We start from the raw sequence: 24,908 nt of genomic DNA on the forward strand, positions 1-24,908 counted from the left end.
TTTCTACAAACTGGGGGTTGTTTTATTATAACAATATAAACATTTACACAGATCTGACAAAGACTATAGGTAGAACACACCGCTTGAAAGAGAAGGATTAAACATAACAGGAACACTCCGCTGAAAGGGAAAAGATTAGACATAAAGTGTAAGTGTAACTAATGTGATGAAAACAATATCACCTGATTAGTGTGAAGTCTTGTTCTAGCTGTCATCTGGGTTCCTCTCTCGTCTGTGCCTTGGCTCATCTCAGACTCTCTCTCTCTCCTGCACTCTTGGGTACACCTCTGCGCTGATCGCTCTGTCTCTGGACTCCTCTCCCCCACACGGACTGTCTCCACCTTCTATCTTCAATCTTAATGGTTCCTGCCGCTCTGATCACCGTTCATTCCACTAGCTAATTCACTCTGTCTCTGCGCCAATGTCCAATTAACTCCATCTGCTCCCATAGGTTAGTCCACGATCTCTCCTCTGTCTCTTCTAAAAGGCATTACTTCAGACTCCAGCTATTCACACCTTCTCCTGATAAACAACTGCTTCTGACTGCTTCCTTCAGTTCCAGCTCACTATTCAACTCAGCTCTTCTCCAGCTTGAACCCTCTCTCTCTCTCTGCCAACTCCACTCCACTGCTGGACTCTCTGCTTGACTGACTGACTCCGCCTCTGCACTTCACAAATATAGAATGCTGTTTCCTCATGGAAAGTTCCAGCCATCAGCCTGCCGCCCACCAGGTCTCTGCATCACCTCGCATCAAGGACACACACCCAGCCAGCCGGCCTTTTGTTGTGTCTTCTACACAGAGAATAATACAGCCTACCGATAAGGGCTGGCCCAGACCGGTTCTCTCCAAGTGAAAAACAGCCTTAACTATAAACTTTGCCTTTGCCCTGAAAAGCCTCTCAGCTTCATCAAGATGGAGTCCCTCTAGCTCTAGGCCTGTAGGCCTGAAAGGGGTGAAATGCTCCTTAGCTCTGTCAGAATACCTACATAAACCATACCAATGTGTCTAATATGTCAAAGCCAATAGGCAATAGACAGGTTAAAGTCAAGAATAAAGGCATATTAAGCAGCTATCCTCTTCTAGGTCTGGAAAAAGGGCTTAAAAGGGCCAACACAGGCTATGAATACCTATACTAGATGCGAGCAAGATTAATGATCTATATCACTACTAAATAAAGCCAAAAACTCTGCCATTACAGGTTCCTAATGCACACATGATATCTCTAGGCTGCACAGTCAGTGCGGAATGTCAAGGCCAGCATGGCGTGGGCCTGTTTTCGTCGAGCAAGTGAAACTCTAATTAGACACAATAATGTCTCTCCAGCTGCAGAGCAAGGGTGAAACGTGAGAAACTGATACGTTTATATTAGCACACAGAGTGTCTTGCTTGCACTTGAACGAGAATCGAAGAGCGGATCACTACTGCTTTGATTTAACTCTGGGGTTCTCCCGGAAGCTCACGAGACCTTCATTCATAATAGTTATGTTGGTCTAAGGGGAGGTAGTGAAAACTAGGCAATATATTTTAACCTGTTTTCGCAGAAATATCATAATATGGTTCCTCTTTTCTTATTGTATGGAATTGTAACCCTGCTTCTTACAATACTTCTAGTAATGTGTCTGCTAATCTTGTCTAAGATCATATACATGAGAACACGCTAGAATTAAATATTTTAAAACTACTGTGTGTCTTTATTTCATTTCGTGACAAGTCATTGTGAGTGTAACAAAAGGGTGTGTACACGTCCCACTGATCCCACGAGAGCTATGAGCCACATGTTCAGGATTACCGAACCATAGGTACTTTTAGTTCTAGTGTAAAAATCCTATGGGGTACTGATGCTAGTCGGTAGGGTTTTACTGGGTACAGAGGTGAGTATTTGGTTCACCATTATTCACTAATGACCTAGTGCTCTGTGTACCGTTCTGTATATGAGCAGAAATCCATGCAACAGCTCAGGATAGTAGCAAAGTTCTCTCGTTCTTGAGAGTGGGCCGCGACGAGGTCAGCATGGCTCCGGTGGTTCAGTTCCTTCTCTTTGAGAGTGAGCCGCGACAGCGTCAGCAGGGCTCCGGTGGTTCAGTTCCTTCTCTTCGAGAGTGAGCCGCGACAGCGTCAGCAGGGCTCGGTGGGTCAGAGTTCAGTTCTCCTCAAGGTCAGCCGCGATCTGATCAGCAGGGCTTTCTTGTCCAGGATACAACTGCCCGCTAGGTTCGAGGCGGGCTTTCTTATAGCTCAGTGGCCCTTTGATGTCCGGACCCTCGTAGGCAGGGGTCTCGTGGTCCGAGGGCGGGCCGGCAGAGTGTCTTGTTGGCAGACTCTTTGATGCTTTGGACCATGCGTCCAGGGATTCCCAGACGCCCATCAAGGTCTGGAGCCAGCTCGCTAGGAGGCCAAAGGTGTGATCAAAACCAGCCTCCAGGGGTCGGTCAGAGGTGTGAGCGTAACCAGTCTCTCTGGAGGAGGCCGGAGGTGCCATTGAAGTCTTTAGTTTCGGGTACTTGGTGGGTCCTCCATCCCCCGGCCGGGTCATGGCGCATCAGCCGCTCACCCTTCTGAGGCCAGGGGCGGCCAAGGGCTGCCGAAAGGGAAGATGGTGGCCGGGCGGCCTGTGTGGCAAACATGGAGTCTGGTGGGCCCGTGCGCGGGTGCAGGCACGGATCCTGGGCATCGGATCAGATCCGGTGTGAAGGGTGGTGTACAGTTCGGGGCGGCCCGGGGACAGGCCGACCAGTAGTTCTTGGGTCGCTGGGGGTCGGGGAGTACCACGCCATGAGGCCGGGTCCAACAAGGTCATCTATCTTTCTTTCCATTACCTCACAGGCCTTCTTTATCTCCAACTGATTTGAATCTGATATATTCAAAGCTGTTTTTGATTTCCGCTGATAATACTGCTAAGGGTCCTCCAACAGATGGGTACTCCTTCTGTAGGTGGTGAGGGCCCTGTGCGAGGTCTTCAGAGATAGGGACTAGGCTACATGGATTTTTAGTGGAAAGCTGATTGCCTGTGTCAGTATCAGAGTCGGTATTTATCTGAGATTTTGCTACCTCGTCTTCATGGCCCACTTTACCGGGATAATCTAGGTGGTTTTCAGGAGTTACTAGGTTGGGACAGAACTGATTTAGACATTTTTGGCCCGTCAGAGCTGTTGAAAATTCCACACCAGTTCAAGATTTCCTTGAGTGACTTTGTTTCATCTAGTACCTTTTCTGATGATTGGGACTTCCAGACTGTTAATAATATGATGTCAGATGTAGAAATGTCCGCAAAATTCACAAATCATGAATATTTAGAAGGTTCATCTGTTAGAAATGTGTCCTGTACGGGCGACATGGAGAAAGATCTGGAAAGCCTGCAATCCTGGCTTCTTGCCAGACTAAATGAGCTCGCTCCTTTACAGCCACCCAGGTCCGCTGCCCTGCGGGTCTCGGCCCCCTGGTTTACGGAGGAATTAGCCCACGCCCGTAGGCAATGCAAAGTTGCTGAGATGGGGCTTGGAGAGCCCAGTACGAGCCTGAGGCTAAACAACGTTATAGAATCATGATGAAGTCATACCATGATCTAGTCCTTCAGAGCAAGAAATGTTATTTCGCCAAAAGGATTGACGACGCAGCTAACTCCTGTAAGGAGATTTTTTCAACTGTGCGTGAATTCACTAGCCCCCGGTCCATCTCTACTCAGGGTGCTCCAGTGGAGACCTGGGCTAATACTATTGCCAACTTCTTTACCACCAAAATTAGGCTAATCCAGGTTTCCTTCCCATTGAGAGTTCCAGATGATGTGTCTGCGGTGCCGACTGAGACATCCTCTCTGTCTCCCCCAGGCCCAGCTTTGCTAGACTTTCCTCCCCTTTCGGCTGCTACATCTTTAGCCTTGATGAGGAACCTCAAATCGGGTTCACCGTTAGATCCGTGCCCAGCAAAATTTCTAGCAAAAATGGCAGACGTCATCAACCCAATAGCCAATCCCATCCTTAATCTATCCCTGAGTCAGGGCTTTCTGCCCCAGGCCTGGAAGCAAGCCATGGTCATCCCCATGATCAAGAAGCCCAATCTTGACCCAGAGGCACCTTCTAATTATAGGCCAATCTCGCTCCTTCCAGCACTGACTAAGATCCTGGAGAAACACGTGCACAGCGTGCTTTCTAACTTCCTGGAGTCTAATGAGCTACTTCATGAATCCCAATCGGGCTTTCGTTCCAACCTAAGCACCGAGACAGCGCTCCTGGAAGTCTCGGAGATCGTTAAAGAGGTGCTGGACACGGGAGGCAGGGTGATGTTAGTCATGCTAGACCTGTCGGCGGTGTTTGACACCGTCCCCCATGAGGATCTCCTCACTAGGCTTCATGACATCGGGCTAGGGGGGACGGTGCTCAACTGGTTTCGCTCTTTTCTGGCCAACCGCGGCCAGACGGTCTGGGTCCCACCCGGATCCGCCGAGATGCCGCCATTGGGAGTCGGAGTGCCTCAGGGCTCTGTATTGAGCCCCACTCTATTTAACATCCTTATGACCCCTCTGGCGACATTGGCGGAGTCCTACGGGGCCCGGATCGTCTCTTATGCTGACGACACCCAGCTCCTTTTCACCTGTCGTAAGAGCGAAGAGTTCGATGGAGAAAGGATCCGCGAGTGCCTTGGGGCTGTTTTTAGCTGGTTTTCACACAACAGCCTTAAGTGCAACTCGGACAAATCCGAAATACTATTCTTCGGATGCCCATCGGAACCAGACTGGCAGGGATGGTGGCCTGCTGACATGTTCCCTCCCACTCAGTCCTCTAAGTGGGCTAAGAACCTGGGAGTTAAAATTGACAACGAGCTCTCGCTCAAATCCCAGGTTTCTACTCTCATGGGAACATGTTTTGGGATTCTCAGAATGCTGCGCAAGTTCTTTCCCCTTCTCTCGGAGCAACATCGGAGGATCACTGTTCAGGCACTCATAGGGTCCAGATTGGACTATGCAAATGTCCTATATCTGGGCCTGCCTGAATACCTCCTCCAGCGTCTGCAGGTCACCCAGAACGCTGCTGCGCGTGCAATTTTCGGCCTGCACCGCCGCACTAGTGCCTCCAATCTTCTTGTATCCCTTCACTGGCTTCCGGTGTGAAAGAGGATACTGTTCAAGGCCATGACTCTTGCCCATAAGGCCTTGCATGGTAATGGTGCCAAATATCTTCAGAGGAGGCTGAACTTCTATCGACCTGCACGATCCCTCAGGTCAGAAGCTCTGGCTTTGGCTCGGGTGCCACGCATCAAAAGGGCTCGGCTAGGCGGCCGGTCCTTTAGTTTCCTTGCTCCTCAGCTATGGAATTCTCTACCGGTGTCCTTGCGAAACACCGCAAACCTGCTTGTCTTCAGGAAAGACTTAAAAACCTGGCTGTTTGCTGGATAATTTGTCCCCTCTTCTAGGCCCCTGCTCTTTCACTGTTATGTTTTCCAGCTCTCTTCTTTGGTCTGGAGCTCAAAGCGCCGGGACACTCCTTTGGAGTAGCCGTTGCGCTATAAAAGTCCCATTTTAACATAACATTTTAACATAACATAACATCTCTGGCTGACCAAGGCTTGCGCCAAGGACAGTCAGGAACCACCACTCTAAGTCAGGGCAAGGGAGTTACACACCAAAGATAACCCTTGCTCACCCTCTAGGTAACGTGGCGCGAGCAGCAAGGCTAAACTTGGAGGCAATGTAAGTTAAGTGTTTGCGTTCGCACCCAGCAACAACACCCAAGGCCCACCACAAAAGAAACTCCACACAAGGTTATGTATAAAAATAGCCTTTGTATTACCAAAACACATCAGATGAAAAACACACACTTTACAATGTGCCAACAGGCATGGGCAGAATTTACAAGGGGGGATTATTTACAGGACAGGGCCACCTGGACCACTGTCAGGGGTATGCACTTTCAGAACTAGAATACTGTTTAGAAATAGCACGTTTTGGATTATAGAATTATAATCACTGTAGCACAAAACACATGATGCATAACCTACACATTCAGAGGTGCAAGAACAGCGAAACACATGATGAATAAATTACCCATTCAGAGGTGTAAGGAAAGAAAACACATGATGCAGAACCTACATTCAGCGGTGTAAAGAACAATGCACATGACGCATTATCAACACATTCAGAGGTGCAGCGCAGGAGAACACATGATGCAGAACCTACATTCCTCGGTGTAAGGAAGGAAAACACATGATGCCTAAAAACATTCAGAGGTGTAAGAAAAAGCACACAATTGCGCAAAACTCACATTAGCCACCACCTGTGGCAGTCCCTAGGCCAACTGGCCTCTCTAGGGCTCAGGACGCCCTGTGCCCCAGTGTCAGGGGGGGGCCTAAACGTGACAGCTGCCCACGAAGTGCTGGGCAGCTGTGTGAAGATGCTGGGGCCAACGTTGGAGCCTTCCAGGCTCTGAATACTCTAATTGCCCCCTAGAGCCTCTCTGGACCCTAAACAACCAACTGTGCCCTGAGCCTCTCGTGGGCTCTATTACAATGGGGCCCGCCGTTGGAGTCCACCGGCAATGTGCCCCGACGCCTTCCCCTTCTTAAAAAAACACTGCGTCACTCACCGGGCTCGGGCGGCTGGGGCTCTCCTCTGTGGCGGCCTCCTCCTCTTCACGGCAGCCGGCGGGGCTCTCCCTCGTCCTCGGGAGACCCTGGTCAGGACGCGGCCGACTGCTGAAAATGGAGGCCTCGCTCACGAAGGGGCCGCCTGCGAGAGTCCTCATTGCCGGGCAACCCTCCAGCCAAGCTAGCTCTCGGTAGGCTGGCCAAGGCAGCGCGGCCCTGCAGACAAGCCCCCAGGCTCTGGGTCGCGCTGCTGAGGCCGAGGGGAACTTCTTTTTGATGTACTTCGGGGGAATTCACCAATAAAAGCGAGGTGGGCATTCGCTTGGGCAAAAACAGCGGCAATGTCCCTGGCAGGGTGAGCACCTGCCAGGAAGTTCCAAGATCGGCCAAAAAACGGCGTGGGCAGCCGCGAAAGGACAATTACAGCGCTCCCAGCGCTTAGCCGGTAAATAAAGCGCTTCTAAGCGCTAGGGTCGCAAATAAAGTGCTTCCAGCGCTTCAGGGGTAAAAGAAAGCACTCTCAAGCGCTAGGGGCCACAATGAAGCGCTTCCAAGCGCTAGAGGCAAAGTCCAGACCCCAAAGTCCCCAGAAAGAGATAGATGCAGCAAAGCAGGGGGGCAAGGCTGGGCCCAGAGCCAGCTCACTGGGCCTCCAGGCAGGGAGGCAGTCCAAGTGGCAGTCCTCTGGCCCAGCAACAGCAGCAGCCCCCTCAGGCAGGATCCTGGAAGAGAACAGAACCTGTGGGGACACAGCCCCATTTTTATACAGGTAATCCTTTGTTCTTTGGGCAGGGTGGGGGCAGAACCAGTCGCAGCTGGTCTGTGAGCACTGCTGATGTGCTCAACCACCCTCTCTATTCACTGACAGGGCTTGGGTCATCAGTCGCACCACAGGGGGCGGAGCCAGCATTGTGTGAGGAAAGCCCTGCCCCATTCAGGAACCAGGTGCACTCCTCCCCAACCATCAGCATGCTAATCTCACACTCACCACCGGGGCAGACCCATCCAGAATCCTGGAGCCAGGCTCACCTGCCTGCTCCAGCCAATCACAAGCCAGACACATTTTACACTAATATGCCAACTCCTAGAAGTGGCACTTCTACACATGACACAATCATGCAACATACATCATCATGCAGCATTTAAGCACACAAGTCTGCACATATCAAACTTGAGCCTGCACACCTCACGCATCAGGAACTACCAGGGACACACGCATTCCCCATGCATTCCTATGGGAGGGCAGGCCAACCTTACTCCACGCACTCAGAGTGCGCACGCACTTTCCACTGGGCCACCAATTTACCAGTACCAAGCAAAAAGTTTAGAGGTGAACCTGTTAGAAGGGCCAAGTCCAACATCATCGGATTATGAGCAAATGTATTGTTATAATCACTATGGTCATCATTTCTTGCATAAATCTGCAAATCCTAGAATGTATTAACTTATAACCAATAGGAACATTGTCCTACCCCCACCAAAGGATAGCTCAAAAACATGTTATTTATTTATTTATTTTATTTATTTTTTAAACTTATAGAGCGCAAACAAATACCACGAGTGGTGTCTCGGCGCTGGGCTAACAGAGAGGCAGACAAAAGGCGACTCCTTTACATTTATTGACTGAATAGCCAGGTCTTCACTTGCTTTCTAAAGATCATCAGTGACGGGCTGCATTTTATTTGATGGGGCAAGGTATTCCAGAGCCTCGAGGCAGCTACCAAGAAGTGTCTGTCTCCCCATGTAACTGTTCTGACCCGTTGAATACAAAGGGATGCAGATGAGGCAGATCTTAAAGCTCTCTTAGGGACATAAACCAGCATGGCACATTTCCATACTTTTCAGGTTTTAATGTTTCAAATCCAGAATTACTTTACTTTAAAAATGTTAATAAGACAGGAATGAAAAGTATGTTGAAAAATACCAAGCAAATTTATTCTGCGGCCTTTTATGCTCAACTGTCTTCACTAGGTTTTGACTTTTGGAAAGACAACATTGAGGCAAAAACTGTCTGGGGCACAAAAGACTGACAAGTGCAGGGATTGGAAGCCTTATTTAGAGCCTGCATCATCCCAGAGCAAATAATGTTTTTGAATGACACTGTCCAACAGACGTCTTGTCTTAGCCAAAATAAAAAACTTGAACAAACCGTCCATACCTACACCTACGCCTGATAGTAACAACACTACAGTGGGGACGTACATACTATTTTTACTTCACAACAGAACAGATACTAATTGGAAAAAATGGTTAATCTGGCCCACAGACACAAGCACCTGTCAAGATAGATTCCTGAAAAAGACACAAGGGTTCACATTCACTAGGCCAGAACCAAGATATGTTCAGAGACAGCATCCAGGAATAGTAACCTCATACAGTGTAGGGAAACTGTGCCTTGAGTGGCTACACAAATCTACACTAAAGGAAGTAAAACAACACTTCTCTTTACTTAAAGATGGTGCTGATCAGAGGGACTCCTTACAAGGACCTACTAAACCGTGTCATAAACATTTTATATATGCCGGTATCTATGCATTGTATAATGAAGCATGGAAGATTACACAAGCAGAGACTGCAGAACAAATACGAGAAATTGATAATATTAATTTAGAGAAATCCCTCTCTGTAGTTGACAATGGGTTAACGACTCTGCCGTCCAGGATATATTCTTTGGACAGCATAGTATCCTCTGCCATAGACATAATAGAACAGGACTTGGTCATGTTGCAACATGGTCAGTCGCAACTACGTTCTATAATGCTATTAGGCTGGACGTTACAAAACCTAAGTTCAGGCTATGTGCCTTGGTGCCTAATCAACACCACGTCACTGTTTTCAGAATTTAATGTCACTGATAGATCAAACTGGCACAGAGGGGAGCAGACTATGTGGTGCTGCACACTGAAAAACTGGAAAGATAGCCATTAACTTTCGCTGAAAGACTAGCCACAGAATGAATAATACACGGAACAATCACTCTGCCTGTTACAATTTTCCATTTTCAGTATTGCTTAAAATGTATACCAGAAGGTACATATGAAAGGTTGGGTAAAGAATACATCAAGACATCCTGGGAGTTATCATATACACACAGATTTTGGAGTGGGGCGAAATAAGTGTTTCTTAGTGGTAAAAATTGTGAAAACGCACTAAGCGGTTCTCTCCTTTGCCAGGGTATTAATTTACATGGGGCCTGTGATGGTTCCTCTAACAACTTATCCTGCCACCTGCAAGGTTCACCAGCTGCAGTGATTGATCCAATTTTTGGACAACTTTCTAATGGAAGTTACCTCATGTTGAATGATCACAGCTGCTGTGGCATGTTGCCAGGTTTACCCTATCTCGTAACTGTGTCAGCCAGGGTCACTTGCTGTAAGCAAGTATTGTTTCCAAAAACCAAGACAGACCGGGAATCGCAACTTTGGCCTTCACTGAACATCTCTTCTATACAAATTAATACTTTAAGCAGAATGAAAGCCATTCTTTTGCAAAAAAACTGTGTCATTGACCTCGGCCAAAGAAACGTATGATCTACAAGTCGCAAGGACTTCTGCAGAGATACATGACCTTTTAACAACAAATTGCCCTATACATTTCTCAGAAATGTTAAGTCATATCTTAAACATGTCTGATACGAGCTGTATTGTACATGTATTTAAGACAGTTTTTTCTGGACTGTTAGCACCTTTTGAAGCAGTCCTAGGCATATTTCCAAACTTCGAGCACTCTGTGTTTGACGGACTGCCTCTCGTTCTGGGACTCGCAGCAGGGATACTATTGTTGCTCCTAATGCTCCGATATGGCAAGCCAAATCTCCAGTGATACCCAGTTCACCATGGAGAACACTCTACTGGTGATGAAGTATTGTGAGCGCATAGTCCAAATTTTGGGATTAACTCGTTTAAGAGAATTGAATACTACATGGTTTATGTCATTTAGACCAATCTGGCAAGATTGCATCTTACTTGTTCTATGATACTGCTATGCGGAGAAGAATGCGTGTTACAAATCTGTCTCACACTCCCATTAGTCCTGCCAACGGATGTTGATACTTTGCTTGGACCAGTAACAGCTCATGCGCTGTGTTGTCCCCAACGGCTACCAATCCTGATGACAGCATTCATTGAGATCTCACAGACACACCATGCTACTGCTGAGGTACGAGAGGAAAGCGGCACACAGGTTCCTTCAAATTGAACATTGCTAATGCTACAAACGCTGACGGCGATGCTTCACATCTATGTGCGATTGATCTTCTTAACGAGGTAATCCAACTTTCCCCTACCATGGTAGACAAATTCTTTACAGACTTAGAAGGCTTGATGTTTTCCCCAAACAATTACACTGACTTTTGATGTGGCACACAATGCCTGAGAGACTCTGAATTCGACCTTCATTTTTTAATTTTTTCAAAACAAAGTTTCTAACTTCAGTACTCTTTTTTCTATGATTAATTTTTGTTTTCCAAATTTGTACTTTTTAATTTTTTGGTAACAAGTAATCTGTTTAAAGTAGAACTATTCATAGAGAACCAGAATTCTTTGAAAAATCTTCCATGTAACACAATATTTGACCTTGTCCACATTCAATAAGGTTATATATTCTGCCATGAATTGGTCTCGACTTTTTCTTCTTATTTTTAAGAGCCATTTCATAAATGTATTTTCGTGATTCATTCGGATAGCATTTTCAAGTATCAAATGATCTGCTTTGAATGAAACATTGCTTCAAATGTGTACAGCACAAATGCTTCTTTTTGTGTACAACCAATTCCAATGCATTTTTTATGTATTTTGGGTGGGTTTTTAACATATGTTTAGGTACGTTTTTATGTGTTTAGAACTTAGTAATGTCGTACTTGGGAAAGTGGAGTGGGTGTTGTGTGGTGTTTTAAGCCCTGAGTGAATTTTCCTGATTCATGCCCTTATATAGGTACAATTCACATTGCCCTTATATAGGCATAGAAATCAAAGCCCATGCTACCCAAATACATGCATGGCTACTCTCACCCGAACCAAACGTTATAACGATTTCTTGGAAAACCGGCTTAAGCAGTTAGGGAACTTCCCCTTGCTTGAATATTGATTTCTCCAAGAACTCAGTTACTTACAATGAACAACTATTCCCCAGAGGTTAATTATGACGTTCATATGCCCGACTTTATGTCAAACTATGGCATTCCTAAACACCTTCAAGGTATAAATATACCTTCACTTGCTGTGGCAAACTACGATGGTTCGGAGCAGTTCGACTATCTACTTGTCTGACGCAGCTCGCTACAGCAAGTGCCGAAGGACGCCGACTCTCCAGCTGACGCACTGATTAGGAAGCTGCCCTGCCCCTGCCGAGAATACAGCTCCAGTGTTCCGGCTCCCCTTGCGGGGTGTTGGGAAATCTAGTCCCGAGACTGAGATACCAGACCTCCTTCATTCTAACCAAGGTATAGAACCTAGAGAAACCTTTGGTAGATTTTTGGCAAAGAAAACTAAAACCTATGCTACACAATACCTACTTCTTCCAGCGTACTAGACTTAGGTTAGGTACATTGGGGTAGGCGTATTTTAGAAGCACCAGGGAGTATTTTAGCCTGTGTATTTATGTATGTATTTTTATATGGCTTAGAAGCCATATAATGCTCTTACAGTATTATTTCATATTACTGTTTACGCTGTACGCATTATACTTTGAAGTCTGCGTAAAAATTGTAGCAGTTCACTTCTCTTGCATGAGAAAGAAGGTTGTTCAATAAACTTTTTATTGAAAACGCCTGTCTCTCTATTTCTCTGCAACTCTGTAGAAACTAAGCATGCACGATTGACTGAGTGAAATACTTATCTATTGTTTCCGCGACTCTGAGAGATATATTCTTATTCTTGGGAAACAAAGTTGTCATGTGTATGCGGTTATCAGAAACTAATCCCTTCTTGTGTATACGAGAAAGTTTCTAGTGACCTCTGAGTTAGCTGGCACACACACAATTAAGTTTAGTATATTTGATAGAGACCTATTTGACCTCAGTCCTACGTCAAATCTATAGGATATAATATTCCAATGCGCAGAGCCTATTGGAAATGTAGGAACTACACTACAGAACAGCATGGATTCGTCTCAGTTAACCCTTTTAGTATTGAAGCTAACCGAAGAAATGCAGGAAGTAAGGTAGGAAAACCAGGCCCTTAGACAAGAGCTGGATAGAACACAAACAGAATTTACTAATTGGAGAGACCCACAACCAGGAGAAAATGAACCTATCATTGCTCCCGGTAAATTTGGTCCCTCGTCTTTTTTTTCCCCTAGTACATAAGGCCCTTACACTGATCAGAACCTGCAAGTCACCGTGGTAACTCGAACCCCAGTTCCCTTGGCAAACCCGGAATGATTTACTGGTGGTAGTAGTCATTTTCCACCGACACTTCCAAGATCGCTTTCATCATCTCTTATTTAGGAGGCGTAGCGGCCACCTGGGCTAGCCTTTGGATGACACAAATGATACTTTATTGCACAATATAGCTGCCTTTAAAACAGCTATGTCCAGGTTATTTGCGAAACATGTTTTTATTCAAACATCTGATAACTGTCGGGTGTCCCCACAAGTACCTTATTCTTGTGGTGAGTCCTCGCAGAGACGACACAAACTAATGTCCCCACAGACACCCTGTCCCGATGTGATTATAGAGCAAACCAGAATAAGGGTGTGAGTGAAGATGATAGCCAAAAAGGGGCCTGGGACTGGAGGGCGATGAGTAGGGTAGTGGAGCGTTCCTCTGGTGGGTGGATCCGGGATAACAGCTGGACAGGGAGACAAGGGAACACAAGTCAGAGGTATTCTCTGACGTGACAATCACACCCGTCATACACACATATGGAACCCAGCTTACCGCCTCCTTATCTTGGCCTTGCTGCCATCATGGAAATAATATAAAGGATAATACACTGTAAATGTCCCAAAGCGCAACGGCGCTGCTATGCCGAAAGTCTGGTGCATCTGGGTGAACCAAAGGAAAGTAAAGCGCTCCTAGGCAAACCAAGGAAATGTAATGCGCTTCTGCGCTGCCACTGTAAACGTCTCAAAAGCGCAACTGTGCTGCTGTGCCAAAAGTCAAGTGCTCCTGTGCATCAAAAGGAAAACCAAAGCGCTCCTGCGCGGTCAAGGAAAGGTCGTTAACAGTTGTTAACGTGTGGTAGTTCATGAGGTTTCACCGAACCTCTTTATGTCTGGAACGGTGCTCCGATACTGAAGCACGCTGAGAAAGTACACAAAGCGCTTTCTCTGAGGGAATCGCCGATGATAAGCGTCCATCCCCGGAAGCGCTGGTGACGTGTACGGACTTCCGGTCGTTGACTGAACCGCTAACTCATTGCGGCCGGAAGTGTATTTTCTGGAACCCCTGCAAACATCCCTTTCATTCACTCGGACAATACGTGGGGAGACGTCCGCATCATTCACATGGACAACAGGTGAGCGGGGACCATAGGGAAGACTAGGAACGATGACACGGACAATACGCGGGGAGACGTCCGCATCATTCACTCGGACAACAAGTGAGCGGGGACCATAGGGAAGACTAGGAACCATGCCAATAACGAGCTTTTAAATCTACGCCAGGAGTCCAAGGATCTTTTAACATATGTAACCAATTTCAACAGATTGTTATCAGAAACACACTGGCCGGAGGAGAAAAGAATATCTTTATTCCATCGGGCCTTAGAGATAAATTAAAAGATTCTTTGGCACACATTGTTAATTTGCCTAAGGACTACGCAGATTTTTAGATCTAGTGGTTACGTTAGATCACAGATTGGGAGAGCGAAAGAGTGAAAGACCCAGAACTGATTTAAGAACTTGGCATTTTAGAGTTGGGAAAAAAGAGACAGAAGAAAAGAACACACATGTGGAACCAATGCAAATTAGTGGTCTGAAAAGACCACTTTCTGCAGAAGAAAAAGAACACAGGCGAAAGGGCAATTTGTGTCTTCATTGTGGCAAGGCAGGTCACTTTGCTCAGGATTATCCAGTTTAAATCTAACAAAAAGAAAGCTATTGCAATAACAGACAAACCATTGAGCGAGTCGGAAAACTGGATTTCTCAGAGAAAAAAGAGATTGTTTCTTTGAGAACAACTTCAGTACAGATCTCATAGTATGCCACTAATATTGTTAATCGTACTCCGAAGCACTTTACAATTAGGGTAACCTTTATTATAAAAATTCAAGAAAGACACAGCTTGGCTTTTCTGATTGATTCTGGGGCTACCAGCAATTTTTAAACATTTGGAATTAGCCAGTAAATTAGGAATAGCTTGAGCTGCAAAATCTGAACCAGGACCAGTCAGAGCTTTAGACGGCTCAGCTTTAGCCTCTGGATTAATTAAGTTTCATATCAAACCTTTGACCATAGTTGGAGAAAATGGGCACACTGAAGAAACTGTTTTTGAACTAATTGATACACCCACTTTTGGTGTCATACTGGGAGTTCCTTGGTTAGAACTACATAATCCGAAAATAGATTGGATTAAAAGAACTGTCACTTTAGACTCCTCCTATTGCAGAAATCTTTGTTATTCGGAAAACTCAAGATCCCATAATTCCATTATTTTGTTCTGCCTTACAGCAAGATTCTCCACAGTTACCCAGTGAATATCAAGACTATGCTTATGTATTTGATCCTGTCCGAGCAACTAAATTACCACCACACAGAGTGTACGACTGCAGGATAGACTTGAACCCTGGTACAGTCTTACCCTGTAATAGGATATACGCCTTAACTGAGCCTGAAAACCAATATTTGAGAACATACTTAAACAAACTGTTAGAGATTGGTTTTATAAGACACTCTACGTCACCAGTCAATTCTCCACTTTTCTTTGGAGCTAAAAAATCTGGCGATCTGAGGGCGTGCATAGATTACCGCGCAGTTAACAAGGCAACGATTAAAAATCGTTATCCATTACCTCTTAGCTCAGTCTTGCTAGATCGGTCGAGGGCGCTCGACCTCGGACCTGGGAAACTGGGTTCGAGTCTCGGAAATGTCGCTAAAACATCCTGTGATTCTGGGCAAATCACTTAATCTCCCCGTGCCTAACAAAAATGAATGTGTGTCCTCATGTAACGTAACTTTATTTATTTATTCATTTATTTATTTAATTTCTTGTATAGCGCAAGAATCGACCCCGTACGGGGTATCTCCGCGCTTTGCTCGCAAGATGTAGAGGGAGGGGATATTGCAGATGAGCTGTAGAGTAGTAGGCTGATAGTTCAGTTATTCTTCTAGGAACAGGTTGGTTTTTAATTTTTTTCTGAAGGCGGAGTGGTTGGAGATTTGCCTGTTGCTGAAGGGTAAGTTGTTCCATAGGGTCGGCCCCACCAAGGAGAAGGCTCGGCCACCCGGTCTGGTTTTTTTTACAAGAGGGGTTTTTATCAGCAGTTGGTTGCTTGATCGTAGGGATATGTCTGGTTTGTAGAGGTGTAGTTTTTGGGTTGGATAGTTGGGGGCATTCCCGAATAGGCATTTGTGGACAGTGCAACAGATTTTAAATTTGACGCGTTGTCGTATCGGTAGCCAGTGAAGTTCTCTCAGCAGAGGCTTGGAGGGGGTTCTTGGAGGGGCATTCAGAATCAGTCTTGCCGCTGTGTTCTGGACTACCTGTAGGCGGTTTATGGCATCCTCGTTGGCTTGTATCAGGAGACCGTTGCAGTAGTCTAGTCTACTTATCACCATGGTCTGCACAAGGGTCTTCCTATAATTGTCTGGTAGATAAGGGAAGACTCGTCTTAACAGACCAATGGTTTGGAAGCATGCCCCAGCGATTGCATTCACATGTTCCTTTAGGGTCAAATTTTGATCTAACTTCACCCCCAGATTCTTTACTGTCAATTTTGGGGAGGGTACTGGTCCTAGGTCCAGGGGCCACCAGTCAGGGGACCATAGTATAGATGCTTTTCCAAAGAGCATTACTTCCGTCTTCCCAACGTTGCATTGGAGACGGTTGGAAGCCATCCAATTAGAGATAGCCCTCATGCCTTCAGCAAAATTTTCCCTAACATTAGAGTTGAGGGAGTGGAAAGGGTACAGTAGTTGGGTGTCGTCAGCGTAGGGCACCGGAGTGAATCCGTATTTTCTCACAATCTCAGCAAGGGGGGCCACGTACACATTGAACAATGTGGGGCTTAGGCATGAGCCCTGTGGCACCCCCTTCGTGAGCACCCTTGAGGAGGAACGATAGGGTCCCAAGCTGACGGATTGTGAGCGCCCGGACAGAAAACTCTCCAACCAAGAAAGGGCCTGTCCTCCAATGCCCACTCCCTTTAGACGGCTCACGAGAATCTTGTGGGACACAGTATCAAAGACGGCCAACAGGTCTAACAGCACCAGAATCATTGAGCCTCCTCTATCCTGTGACATCTTGATGTTATCGGTCACGGAGAGGAGTACAGATTCGTTGCTGTAATTGGGCCTGAACCCACATTGTGAGTGGTCCAGGCCCCCTGTCGCCTCTATGAAACTGGACAAGTGGATGTAAACATATTTCTCGGCCAGTTTACTCAGAAGGGGCAGGTACATATATAAAGGGTCGGAGTCTAATATAAACAAATAGGAAAAATCTAAAAATGGCACTTATTTTCTCAGTGAAATACTTTCATACTATCAAGGGCATCAATGTTGCTCAACAGACGAAAAAAAAAAAAAATCAATACATTCGGTGCATATTTATTTAGCACATCTTATGTTTATAAACCGCATAAATTTCAACCCAAAAGGTAGATGATATTGCAATTAATGCATTGGCAATATAAGCTTAGAATCAACACATTTCTATGTTATTAAATCAACTCAAAAACATGTTAATGCGCTCAAGGTGCATAGAGAAAAAGGGTTAATTAGAAGGGATGGGTAAGTGGGGGTGAAGGTGGGGACCGGGTAAAGGTGGTGTGACTGAGTAAAAATCACAGTGAAAAATGAAAAGCCTTTACAGCCTATATATAGATCTAAAGGTTCCAAAAACAATCTCAAACATAGGTTCCGTAGTTATCCATTATTTAGTCCTATGTTTGGAAACGTGAAGAGTAATGCTAGTCGACGTTTCGACCCCTGAAAGGTGCGGGTGATTCAGAACCTCAGGATGGGGTCTTCATCAGGACGTTGGATTATAACAGGAGCGCCTATAAATAATGTAAAAGCCATGAATGTATCTTATACTCCTATATATTAATTAATGCACTCGAAATTTGGTAAAACGTTACCTACTTCGCATGAGGCCCGTTTGGGCCTACAGCCTGGGGACCTTCCAAGGTTCCTTAGTGATACGTGAGGTCTGTAATTAAGTAAAGGCGGTATCAGTATAGTGGGCTGATCCACCGGGGATGAAGCAGAGTAAAACTACATCCACAATGAAAAAGGGGGGGAAGAACTTACTGGTAGCTTTTCTCAAAGTCATTCAAACATGTGGGGTTCTGTCGTCCACTGGACCGGCCGGTCCGTGGTGGAACGCCGTGTGTCTCTGAAAATGAAGTAGGGTATCACACTAAGTAGTGGTAGTTGATCTGTATTAACGCGCCAAAATGTCACAGGGGATTGTTTCATAGAGAGCGCGGTTATTAAAGACAGGGGCCATCTGTCTCTCAAGGGGCAAAAGTGCTTTGCATGAATCAGCGTTAGCGTACCCAAAGTTACAGGGAAGGGGTGTCTGAGTCAGCGTTAGCGCACCCAAAGTTACAGGGAAAGGATGTCTGAAACGCGCGGTTTTAAGCGTATAGAGCGACGGAGTCCCATTAAGGAAAGGTAACCCAGGCGGGAGAAAATCTCCATCAGTTTAGTGATGTTTCTTACGCGCGCTTCACTGAGGTTGAAGCTTAGAGTGTGGCTCACCTGATCGTAGCGCTAGTCTATCTCTTTCCTCTCCTCTGGCTGTCAGCAGTAAAGGGAGCCGCCGCGAGGTGCCGGCGCTAAATGCTGCTAGGGGGCTCGCCCTGCTCTGGCCAATCAGCTGCAAGTTGCCCAGGGAGTTAGGAAAAAGAGTTGTTGTTCCATATTAAGGGGCTGTTTTGGACAAGGGATCGTGGTTACGTTGTATACCTATGACCCAGGGAAGGCGAGTGCAACACAAACTCATACGTAACCCATTGTATGCCTGAATAGATTAAAAGCATAGTTTGCAAGCAAGATATCCACATGAAACACTAAGGGTGACACGACTCGATGTCATCATTAAGGTGCGGGAGTGGTATACAATAATGTACAAGCTTAATTATGCAGTCGATCCCTTGTCCAAAACAGCCCCTTAATATGGAACAACAACTCTTTTTCCTAACTCCCTGGGCAACTTGCAGCTGATTGGCCAGAGCAGGGCGAGCCCCCTAGCAGCATTTAGCGCCGGCACCTCGCGGCGGCTCCCTTTACTGCTGACAGCCAGAGGAGAGGAAAGAGATAGACTAGCGCTACGATCAGGTGAGCCACACTCTAGGCTTCAACCTCAGTGAAGCGCGCGTAAGAAACATCACTAAACTGATGGAGATTTTCTCCCGCCTGGGTTACCTTTCCTTAATGGGACTCCGTCGCTCTATACGCTTAAAACCGCGCGTTTCAGACATCCTTTCCCTGTAACTTTGGGTGCGCTAACGCTGACTCAGACACCCCTTCCCTGTAACTTTGGGTACGCTAACGCTGATTCATGCAAAGCACTTTTGCCCCTTGAGAGACAGATGGCCCCTGTCTTTAATAACCGCGCTCTCTATGAAACAATCCCCTGTCACATTTTGGCGCGTTAATACAGATCAACTACCACTACTTAGTGTGATACCCTACTTCATTTTCAGAGACACACGGCGTTCCACCACGGACCGGCCGGTCCAGTGGACGACAGAACCCCACATGTTTGAATGACTTTGAGAAAAGCTACCAGTAAGTTCTTCCCCCCCTTTTTCATTGTGGATGTAGTTTTACTCTGCTTCATCCCCGGTGGATCAGCCCACTATACTGATACCGCCTTTACTTAATTACAGACCTCACGTATCACTAAGGAACCTTGGAAGGTCCCCAGGCTGTAGGCCCAAACGGGCCTCATGCGAAGTAGGTAACGTTTTACCAAATTTCGAGTGCATTAATTAATATATAGGAGTATAAGATACATTCATGGCTTTTACATTATTTATAGGCGCTCCTGTTATAATCCAACGTCCTGATGAAGACCCCATCCTGAGGTTCTGAATCACCCGCACCTTTCAGGGGTCGAAACGTCGACTAGCATTACTCTTCACGTTTCCAAACATAGGACTAAATAATGGATAACTACGGAACCTATGTTTGAGATTGTTTTTGGAACCTTTAGATCTATATATAGGCTGTAAAGGCTTTTCATTTTTCACTGTGATTTTTACTCAGTCACACCACCTTTACCCGGTCCCCACCTTCACCCCCACTTACCCATCCCTTCTAATTAACCCTTTTTCTCTATGCACCTTGAGCGCATTAACATGTTTTTGAGTTGATTTAATAACATAGAAATGTGTTGATTCTAAGCTTATATTGCCAATGCATTAATTGCAATATCATCTACCTTTTGGGTTGAAATTTATGCGGTTTATAAACATAAGATGTGCTAAATAAATATGCACCGAATGTATTGATTTTTTTTTTTTTTTTTTCGTCTGTTGAGCAACATTGATGCCCTTGATAGTATGAAAGTATTTCACTGAGAAAATAAGTGCCATTTTGAGATTTTTCCTATTTGTTTATATTAGACTCCGACCCTTTATATATGTACCTGCTTTAATTGACCTAGGTCAAGGAGTTCTCAGGGTCTACCCCGTTGTAACTCACTACTCAGAAGGGGCAGCAGAGAGGTAGGGCGGAGATTGGAGAGCTCTGTCCAAGGGGAGGTGGAGTTTTTCCGTATAGAATTCACTACTGCCTCTTTCCATTGCTGAGGGAGTTTACCTTCTTTGTAAGAGAGGTTCAAAACTTTTTGGATAACGGGGCAGAGAGCTGTGCTCAGAATGTTCATCACTCTAGGGGGGAGAAGGTCTAGGGGAGACCCTGTTTTTATATTGTTTAATAATGATCTTATGTCATCCTCGGTGGTTTCAGGGATGTCAGTGAAGGTCTCAATGTTAGCCTGTGTGCAAGAGGCATTAGAAGTTTCTATGGTATTGGAGTGTTTGGCCAGAATTTTATTATAGATGGTATCGATTTTATCTTCAAAGAATTGCGAGATATTATTACACAACTCCTGAGAAAAAGTGTCAGGGCTTTCGCATGCTGAGGGGTTGGTAAAGTTTCTCAGGATTTTATATAGTTCTCTAGTTGAGTTGTCAGCTTCATCTATTTGAGATTGAAGGCTGGTTTTCCTCGCCTTTTTTATGTTTTTATAGTAGGAGGAAACAGCTTGTTGGTAAAGCTCCTTACTTTCACTCCATAGTTTTTCTAGCTTTCTGCACTTTTGTTTTTCTAGTTTTAGCGTTTCAGTGTACCAAGTTTCCTTTTTATTAGTCGATGGTTGTTTGACTAATGCTATGTAAAGTGCTCTGATAACCTATTCGGTTCAAGTTCGCGCTATATAAAACTCTAAAAAATAAAATAAAAAAAAGAATCAAGTATTTATACTAAATTGGGTTTACGTAGTGCGTATCACCATGATCGTATTAAGAGGGAGACGAATGGAAGACCACCTTTCGCACGAAATATGGTCTATTCAAATATACAGTAATGCCATTAGGTCTCTGTAACGCCCCGGCAGCATTTCAGTATTTCATCAATGAAGTCCTACATGATTTACTTGATATCTGTGTCATTGTATATATTGATGACATACTGGCCTTCTCCAAGACTGAGGAAGAGCATACTACACATGTTCACTCAGTTCTACAAAGATTAAGAGACAATTCTTTGTATGTAGAACTTGAAAAGTGTGTATTTAACACAAATAAGGTCAAATTTTTAGGTTATTGGCTTTCTACCGAAGGAATAATCATGGACCCAAAAAAGGTTGTGAAGTAATTTTAAATTGGCCCACTCCCTCTTCTGTAAAAGACACGCAGCGAGTACTAGGTTTTGCCAATTCTGATAGTAACTTCATATCTAAATTTTCTGAGATAGTGACACCTAAAGTGGCTGAATACCCATTTGTCCTGATGAAGACAAAAGACTTAGTCGAAACGCGTTGACACACAGCCCTATTCTCCATAACCAGAGAACTAAATTTAAGGAAAAAACTTTTTTATATATCGTTATGTCTTCCTAATATATATTGAAGAAAAGCCACATAAAGTATTAAGAATTTTTATTGTGTAATCTGTGTATATCGAATTATATGTATCTATTCATTTTTTATATTGAAATAAAAAATTATCTTTTTTGATATCATTCCAGTCCATTGCACTAATTTTATCATTTATGCTTATATAAATATGTTTTTCTAAATAGCCAGCTTTTGTACTAAAAGTCTGCCTGGGTATATACCCTTACATAAAAATGGTGTTTTGTCCATTCCCGACCTTTATTTCACCTAGTTGGTAGGGCTTGCCTATAGACTTTGACAGCTTTATGTCCCCTTATATGCTGCTTTTCGCTCTTTTTCGGGCCTAAAGACCTATGCTCGAGCGATGCCATGTTCTTTTCTGACACCATCCTGCTAAGCCTCTTTAGGTGAAAGGCAATGTTTTAGTTTCAATGTGTTGTTCGCTAGTAGTGAACCAGCAAGCACCGGTTCTTGTCGGAGAAATGTACTCTCTTCGCGCTGGAGCCATAACAAACGCTTGGCCACCTGCTGTTGTGTGCCAGGTACGGAAAGGTACAGGAATCTCATGAGAACGGTAAGCGGGATCGTCTAGAAGCTTTGAGAGAGAGATACATTCTATATTAGTGAAAGTGGCTCCAAGTGAGGGTGAGATGATTGTCTGGTGGTTTTGGCGGTCTGGTGAAGCATCACAGTGCAGACGTGCAGTCGTGTTTGTGAAACAGAGAGTCCTGACCCAACCGATGAGGGAAAGAGAGACGGACCTGTCTTCAGATTGCAGATGTCTAATAATATGGTGAGGTGTTCCATGTATGACTAATTTTATCTAATTATTCCTTTATTTTCAGGTTCTATATGTGTGTATGTATATTAATAAGTCATTTCTTTCTATGTCCTTTCATCATTGTGTAATAAAAGACCCCAATTTGCATTAATTCCATTTGTTTGTTGTCACTAAGAGGGAGTGTGGGTTCTTCTTAACCAGGTGCTGTCGTATAGAAGGATGGGTGATTCCCTTCTTACAGGTAACTGATGATGGGAAGGTGCGCTGCTCATGATTAGGGATGACTACATGGGAGAATATATAATTTGTCCTTATTCTCTGTGGAGGAAGGGTGGGCCCCTTTTTTACCAAGTGCTTACAGAGGGATGTGCTAGTTCCCCTCTAATGAGAAATTGTAGATACAGAAGGGAAATCGGCTTCTAAGCAGGAATACCTAAATTGCTGGTAGACCAACCCAACATAGCGTAAGAGGTATGTACTGATTTTCACCGGAAGGTGTTGCTGATTCGCACCAGGGTGCGTTGCTCGCATAAGTGCGCGTTGAACGTCGGAAGACGTTGCTGACTTGATTTGATATTTGATTCGTCGGAAGACGTTGCTGATTTGATATTGATTCGTCGGAAGACGTTGCTGATTTGATATTGATTTGTCGGAAGACGTTGCTGATTTGATATTGATTCACATCAGGGTGCGTTGCTCGCGTAAGTGCGCGTTGATTGTCGGAAGACGTTGCTGACCTGATTTGATATTTGATTCTGATTCGTTGGAGGACGTTGCTATACATACCCTCTGAGCTATGATCTATAGTATCTTTAGTTATTTATGTTATTCCTTTCTCAGATAGGTAGTCTGAATGGTGTTTTATTGTTAGGCATTCTGGGAAGGGACTGTGATGAGTAATTACTTTATAGCTAACTAGCTGAAATACCAGAAAAGTAGGAAAATATCAGTCCACACGAAAAGACAACCCTCCTCCACCTGTTGTAGTTGGAGACAATATTGCATATGAAGAAAATCGCATTATAGATGCAAAACGTATACATGGTCGATTACAGTATTTAATTAACTGGAAGGGTTATGATGCGTCAGAAAGATCCTGGAAACAGAAACACATGTACATACTACAAGATTGGTCAGATCTTTCCATGCCTTGCATCCGGAAAAACCCTGTCACATACGAAGACATTTGGGGTGCAGGAGGCATTTCTTGCATGTGTAAACGTTCTTGGTATGTACACGCGAATTACTTGGGAAAGATCTAAGTCCCAAATCACCTTCACATGCACACGTGAGAAAACCTGAGACCCAAAGCAATTTAAACCCCACCCACTTGGTTCCCGATGCTTCGCTTCGTGCCTAAACACTCACCTGACACCGGACCTTGGTGGCAGATCATCCGAAGCTCTTTAGCGCTCCGCCCTGCTTCCTTCCCTGTCTTCAGCTGTGTTCTTGCTCCCCGAAGCACATTTCAGACATTCCTTCCTGTTTCTGAATTTCCGGCTCCATATCCTCTCCCGGCACTGTTTCCGATTTCCTGCAAAAGAGAAAAGAAAAGAGAATCAACAAAGGGATGCCAAGCAACACCTCGCTCTGAATGGTAAAGCGTTAGCATGCTTGAACACATACCAGTAAGAATTTAAACTTTATGAAAAGTGTGGCAGACCTCTTGACCTTCTATAAATCAAGAGAACGTTTTGAAACTCTTCCTGAAACAATCCAAGGACTTTAACACCTTGGCTGCTAGAGGTTTTCCCCTCCTGTGCTGGAAATCCCTGGTGCCCATTGTTCATGACGAGCTCAGCTCGTCATAAGCACACGACCAGTGTACTGCATGACGAGCTGAGCTCGTCATGAGCAGCGAAGGGGTTAAGAACATTGAGTAAGTGAAGAATGTTAAAGTAAAACGAGGAAACAGAGAGCTCGATTGTTGTTATTATTTATATATATTTAATGTGAAATTACGGAGCAAATATTGTAAAGGAAATCAGTAACTCTTAAGATAATTTGAGCAATCACAGATTATTAGTGCACCTGTAGTGTTTTTTTGTTTATTCTTTCTTTTAGTTTCAAGAATCCTTTTGAGAAAAGGTCAAGGGTAATTCAGGTATACCTAATTAAGAGTTCCAAAGCAGATGTTTGACCTAAAGAAGTGATTTAGGGTGTTCAGATTAATCGGGTACATTTATCAGATTATACACGAGCTGAAAGCTGAAGCCCAGTAACACTTTGCCTTTCTCGAGAGACATTCTACACGACTGAATTGTCAAGTCGGTCTACAAGAATCCAGTGTGTCTTCTCTTTTCTCTCGTCCCTATT

At 44.8% G+C, this 24,908-nt stretch overlaps 1 protein-coding gene across 1 annotated transcript in view; it reads right to left on the minus strand.

Annotated features, from left to right (window-relative positions):
* The window catches only part of LOC147661136 (uncharacterized), a 105,171-nt gene that overhangs the window by 47,957 nt on the left and 32,306 nt on the right, over positions 1-24,908 (minus strand). Inside the window, exon 2 of the mRNA XM_086951298.1 lies at positions 23,961-24,126. The gene's annotated coding sequence lies outside the window, so the exon portion shown is untranslated. The remainder of the gene's footprint in view (positions 1-23,960; positions 24,127-24,908) is intronic.

Source organism: Lissotriton vulgaris, unplaced genomic scaffold (genome assembly GCF_964263255.1).
Source record: "Lissotriton vulgaris unplaced genomic scaffold, aLisVul1.2 SCAFFOLD_620, whole genome shotgun sequence".
NCBI classification, from domain to species: Eukaryota; Metazoa; Chordata; class Amphibia; order Caudata; family Salamandridae; genus Lissotriton; species Lissotriton vulgaris.